Source organism: Salvelinus namaycush, chromosome 1 (assembly GCF_016432855.1).
Source record: "Salvelinus namaycush isolate Seneca chromosome 1, SaNama_1.0, whole genome shotgun sequence".
NCBI classification, from domain to species: domain Eukaryota; kingdom Metazoa; phylum Chordata; class Actinopteri; order Salmoniformes; family Salmonidae; genus Salvelinus; species Salvelinus namaycush.
In genome coordinates this window covers 77,719,173-77,725,172 of record NC_052307.1, presented here as the reverse complement: position 1 = coordinate 77,725,172, position 6,000 = coordinate 77,719,173, and positions in this window count along the sequence as shown.

Genomic DNA, 6,000 nt, shown 5'->3' with positions numbered 1-6,000 from the left:
CGATAGCCCACACAGGGGATGTTTTGGTGGTGTCAGAAGTGGAACTGCATTGGAGCTGTCATATCGTTGTACAGCTGCTCTTGTGATCATTGCCACGAAGCCAAACCCATCCCACTAACTTTAGAAGTTCTGAACGACAAAGTGTAGGTTATATAAAAATAGTTATGCTCAAATAGAAAATCATGAAAGTAAATAATGAGGATTTCTATCAGCCTAAACAAGGTGTAGATTACATCTCAACAAGGCTGCATGGGATTTATTTCAATGCGACTCCGTGCAGCCTTTGGCAATGTCCACTTTATGTATAATGTTCCACCTTTGACACAATCAAAACATCAGCTATGCGGATATCGGCTCAGGCGGATCTGATTTAATCAGGCCCTAAGGCTGCCACGGTTTAGTGCAATGACTCTCAACCTTTTTTTGGTTACTGAACCCCAATCACATTTTGTTCTGCCCTCTTATGCAACTGATAATCAGTCTTGTCTTCCTAAGTATCCCCTGTAGATATATATGGCAGGTGCCCCACAGGTTGAGAACCACTGGTGTAGTGCAGCAGCACTTAAGATGATTTGATGTTTTTGAACGTTTTGCCGCTTGGTGGCGCTGTGTAACAACTACAGTATATCACTTCATGGCCATTTATCTTAGTTGTCTGTTAACACGTGGGACAATCAATCACTCCTTGTTGTGAAAGAAAAACTATAATGTAACTGAAGAGATCATTAAAGAAATTACACGTTTTTACCTTTGGTGTCTTAATGAAAGGAGAGGCATATAAACATTTTTATCACGGTTGTACATGTGTGTGTGTGTGTGTGTGTGTGTGTTCCTAATCTTAGACAAGTGTTGAGACCCGTGCACATGCTCTCACAACAATTTTATGAGGTGTTGAAAAACTGTTCACACCAGGATGGATTAATTTTGAATTCACAATGAAGATATTAAATGATATACTGTTAATGAAGATATTAAATGATATACTGTTAATGAAGGCAAATTATATACTGTTAATGAAGACATTAAATGATATACTGTTAATGAAGATATTACATTATAGCCTGTTAATGAAGATAATACATTATATACTGTGAATTAAGGTGATTTAGTGGGAGACAAAGTGGGAGAAGGCTCTCTAAATGATCATAGAAAATCAGCACATTTTGGGGACAGTTCCACCCCCTGTCCAGATCTAACTCTGAATGTTTTATGTTTCTGGGGGGAAGAGCAGTAGAACCTTGGCTATAGGTGAGAGGTCAAACACCAGGTGGTGCTTCTCTGGTAAAGACCAAGTATTTGATGTGTGGTGTATCAGTGTGTGTGTGGTCAGTAATGGAGAGACTGAATGACCGTTACAGTCTGGTGGTGGTCACGATTGATAACAGCTGCTGCTGTGGCTGTGCCACACAGAAACACTGTCTGAACGGCCACTATATACCTCTATACCCTATACTTAAATGCGGAAGACACATTTCAGTTGAATATATTGTTGGACAACTGACTAGGTATCCCCCTTTCCCCGTATACCCTATACCCAGGGATTGTTTTGGGTTTGGGTTCGTGTTTTTTGTGTGCCTATTATTTAGAGGTTTTCCTGTGATGATTCTATCAACATGGTTATATTAACCACTCAGTGTTCACATGGCTACCCTGAAAGGAGGACAATAGGTCTAACATACTAAACATAAACTAATTTAGCTAAACACATATACTTGTATTACTAAAAAGGAACTCCTGCCCACTGGAACTGTGGTTTCTCCACTAAACTCAACTCAACACAGAGCCAATGTTACAGTCTGTCAGATCCTGATGACAGATGTCAATGAGCTTGGGATCAACTGAAATGAAGCTGTTGCATGGAGTACAGAGTCTGCAGGACCGTGTGAATGACTTCTCTTTCATCCACGGATCATTTTCATTCTCCATGCGTCATGGTTAGGTGCGCACACATCCAAACTGCTAGTTTTTCCATTGCTTTCAATTAACATAAAGTGTAAATCAACAGTCATTAAACTTCTCAAAGGGCAGTAACGATGAGGTCATGCATGTTCGCTAGTGAGCCCTAATTGTTTTGACCCGTCCTCGGCTCTGGGTTTTGTTCATGAGGGCATGCAATGGAAAAGGTTTAAAAACATTTTGCAATAAAAAACGAAAATGAAAGTTCTTTATTGGAAGAGTCCTGGTAGTATCTCCTTGTTTCATTCCATTTTCAGCCTAATGACCATGACTGTGATTATGAGTGGGAGGATCTTGGCAGCGAAGCAGTGGTGGTGGAGTAGCCCCTTGGCCTCCTGTCCTTAACCAGTAGAAAGAGATAGAGGGGAGTGCTGGGTAATCTGTTGCCGTGTAAACACAGGCCCAGAAAAGTCAGTGGAATGTCTCTGTGGTTGGAGCTGGAGGAAGGTTCAGGGAGAGGCCAAGGCAGGTGGTATACATCAGCAACGAGCTGACGTCTCCCCACTAACTTATCCAAACAAGAGACAGGCGCTAGCGACGGTGGGGAAGGGAAAGAGGAGGAGCGGGGGATAGATAGACAAGGGCCAGTATCAGGGGGAGTCATTTTTCTTCCTGGCTCAGCTCTGCTTTGCTCTGGTCTGTCCTCTATCCCAGAGGGAAAAAACAATCGTTAGTACATGAGACGGGACTGTTGCCATTTCTATAGCCCTTGATCCCGAGGCCTCCAGTCCTCCACTGATCTTGAGAACTCACGCAACAAATCACTGACGGGCAGATCAGAGCTGGTTTACATTGCAGGAGAACACTGAAGATACACATAGACCGAGGGAGAAGAACGTGCCATCCCCCACTGGGAACAGACGTCAGTTCAACATCTAGTTTTCATTTACACTTGGTTGAGTTGTCAACTAACTTGAATTCAATGTGAAATCAGACAAAAATGTCACCCTGTCATTGGATTTCTGAAATTCCCTTATGTTGAGGACTTTTTGCTAATCCAATCAGTTGTCTGCGTTGATTCAACGTCATCACACTGAATTTCTGGGTTGAAATTATGTGGAAACAACGTTGACTCATCCAGTTTTTGCCCAGTGGGATGTCTGCTGATGTCTGTGTCTCATTTCGCCTTTACAGAGTCTGACCAATATTAATGTCCCACTGGGCACAAACTGGTTAAATTGACATTGTTTCAACGTAATTTGTCAACGAATCTACGTGGGAAATACATTACACTTAAAAAAAGTAATCAACTGTTGTTTTGAGGGTAAAAATTAAACCACAGGATTATGTACAGTATGTCATCATGGTAACCAATTTTCAACATAGACAAACCTTGTATATAATATGTTGAATTTGTACCTTTGAAACAAGGTCAGATCAATAAAACCATAGGCTGGGCAGCACCTCCTACTGGAGAGTTGATCTATCTACAGTTATCCCTTTGGTCTCCTATCCAGAGTTTTAACCAAGCCCAGCCCTGCTTAGCTATGATGTCACTGACTATTACCAATATGCTATCATGAGAATGATTGTTGAGAGATCGCCACTTAATAGATTCACTGTTGCTATCGAAGTCATTCAAAAGGGTAGGTTTAATAGAGCAAATGAAATGTAACCATACTTTATGAATAATGTATCATCAATGATACTATTTTGGCCAATATAGCATTTGGCAAGTCATCAACAGCTATTGTTTAAATTCAGCCCAGGATTGAACTAAAAATAGACAATACATATAGGCCTAGAGTTTCAAGCCTTGGTTGATTTCAAATGGAATCTACAAGTTAATAAGAAATATTTCGTCTCTATTTTAACCAAAAACAAAGTCCTATTCTCTAACTTAGATTTTTGGTTGAAATCCAACATCAATTATTAATTTGTAGACAAACTGGAAATAAAGCCAGACTCAATGGCACAGATGGAACTATCCAAGCAGAAGATACATCTTCAAATGGTGATATTTGGTTGCGTTGATAACCAAACACAATTCAATATTACTTTTGCAAAATTATCTGCACAGAATCTCCAACGGCATTGATCACTTGCGCCATGTACTTGAATGTAATCTCAACTAACTGCAATCCAAGTCATTTGGTTCTGCTATTAGATGAAGCACAGTGATAACACATTAAGTTGTATACATAAACAAAATATCTGACATTTTATTCCCATTCTAACTTCGGTGTGCTTTCAACTGGTTGAAAGTGGAGTTAGAACACATTTAGGTGCAACTAAACCAAAAATCAGACATTGCTTTTCCATTGGAATTTGAATGTCCTTTTAAATGGTTGAAATCGTAATGATAACCCATTGGGAATTCAGCAAACTTTTGGCTATCTTTTTGAGTGGGTGAAAATAGGTTGGAATCTTATTGATCAATATCTACATACTAAATATGAGCTAATTTTCCACGCTGAAATGATGTGGTGTGCCCAGTGGTGTCTGCCGTGTAAACATAATGGAAGTTACTCTTTAAACATTATGGCCATTATAAATTCACCACAGCATCTAATTTATTTGTTTCATTTATTTGGGCATGAGACTAAACAGAAAAACACCATTCTCCATAGAGTCCTAAACAGTCAACTTACTTCTCTATAACTTGGATATTGATGGTGTCTCTTTTGAACTTGCAGTGGCTGGGAAATGATCCAAAACCTTACTTTGAGTAATTACCATAATTTGACCATAACTGGTCATTCATGACCAGCATTTGAGCAGAATTAGAGAGTAGGGTTTAGTAATGCCCTTACAATATCACTAAAATAACAGACAGGCCTTCTGGTGCGTAGCTTCACCTTACATGGAGGATGATGAAGGTTCATTTTCATGGATGTCAACAATAATTAGGAACAAACATGACCTTCTATGGAGATATATTAACCTTCTACCTTCTGTGTCTATTGGCACACGATCACATGGTTGGATTGGATGGTATCTCTCTCCAAGCTAGAAGAAGACAGACCTGCTTTGTTCTTGTCTTGTTGGGGCAGACAATAAACACATTGATTTTATTGCTGAATAACATTTTGCTTCTTAAAAATGTACAATAATTAAATGTTTTGAAAAAAATATATATTAAATATATCTGTAGCAGCTGTTGTCTTATTTTGACATCATGTCTTAGGAGAAAGTTTTGACACTATTTAAAATGATTATTTCGTTCTCGAAATGAACTCGGTATGGGAGGCAATTTCAAACTATCTACCATAATGAAACAATGTTTTTGCTTTGGAACCGGCCTTTTTCTGCTCTAGCAATTTATGCTGCCCCATTTTAGACCTACTACATGTATTACCACTTATAATGTTAGTATGTCTTATGCTATTTAATTATATACCTGCCTGCTAGATGCAGCACATCTAATGTATGCTTAGACCAGCTAGATAACAGAAAAATAACACTCCTACTCCACAGCTCACTGGCAAGCAAATAATCCCAGACTTGACCCCTTGACTCTTTAGTAGATTCACAACCATGCCTGTACTCCCACGCAGTGTCCTCTCACATTCATATGACTGAAAACACTAGAGCAGGGCTCTCCAACCCTGTTCCTGGAGAGCTACCGTCGTGTAGGTTATAACTCCAACCCTGTTCCTGGAGAGCTACCGTCCTGTAGGTTTTAACTCCAACCCTGTTCCTGGAGAGCTACCGTCCTGTAGGTTATAACTCCAACCCTGTTCCTGGAGATCTACCCTCCTGTAGGTTTTAACTCCAACCCTGTTCCTGGAGATCTACCCTCCTGTAGGTTTTAACTCCAACCCTGTTCCTGGAGATCTACCCTCCTGTAGGTTTTAACTCCAACCTTGTTCCTGGAGATCTACCCTCCTGTAGGTTTTAACTCCAACCGTGTTACTGGAGAGCTACCCTCTTGTAGGTTTTAACTCCAACCCTGTTCCTGGAGATCTACCCTCCTGTAGGTTTTAACTCCAACCCTGTTCATGGAGATCTACCCTTCAGTAGGTTTTAACTCCAACCCTGTTCCTGGACAGCTACCCTCCTGTAGGTTTTAACTCCAACCCTGTTCCTGGAGAGCTACCCTCC